Genomic DNA, 862 nt, shown 5'->3' with positions numbered 1-862 from the left:
TTATAATGGTTAGGATTGTTTTTTTTAATGCGTAATAGTTTTTTTTAACTGTAGATTTTACGATTATTGGAAAATGTTTGACTAATATAAAAATAATTTTGTTTCATTTTTAGAAAATAAATTGAAATCTTTTGGTGTCCTTTCCCATGTTAGAAACGTTCATTGCATTTGATAACGCAATGTCTTTGAGAACCCAAGGCTGGTTCAGTGTGGCTACACTCCGGAGAGCTCCTTTAAGCGTAATGTACTGTTTTGAGTTCTTTACAGTAACTACTACTCCACTTAACGGGAAACAGTTGTTTGGTTAGCTGTTTCTAAATACACTACAGTGCAATATTGCCTCAGTCTGCGAGCACACATTCTGGAATACCAGAGCCTTCAAAGACTACTATGAAGAAATTAGTGTATGGACAGTGCCATAAGAAATAACAATTGATAAACCAATTGTCCCATTTTAAGTTCAGCAATTAAGACTGTTTGTCATGTGTGATCACAGCCATAGTTCTCAAATGCTATTATTGAGAAATTATAAAGCCATGTGTGGCAATTCCCTGGATTCCCAAGGAAATTTTTAAAAATCTGTTACTAATTTCTTATTGTATGCATTTTGCTTGCTGAAAATAAAGGACCTTTAAATATGTTTACTTCTTCTTTCTTTATAACTACGCACTTAGCAGTTAGCATCAGCTCCACCTACTGTAGCACAGTGCCATATTAAGCAGGTATACTTGGGTCTATTCAGTAGAGTTTACTTCCAGGAAAATGTTAGGATTGCACTGAGTAAGCAGTGGTCTCTACCATGATGGAATTTGCTAGTCTTCACAACGAAAATTAGAGAGGTCTTGTAATGCCTGATTATATA

Source organism: Euleptes europaea, chromosome 10, assembly GCF_029931775.1.
Source record: "Euleptes europaea isolate rEulEur1 chromosome 10, rEulEur1.hap1, whole genome shotgun sequence".
Taxonomy (NCBI): domain Eukaryota; kingdom Metazoa; phylum Chordata; class Lepidosauria; order Squamata; family Sphaerodactylidae; genus Euleptes; species Euleptes europaea.
The sequence above is the reverse complement of the archived record's forward strand: the minus strand, read 5'-3'. Positions refer to the sequence as shown.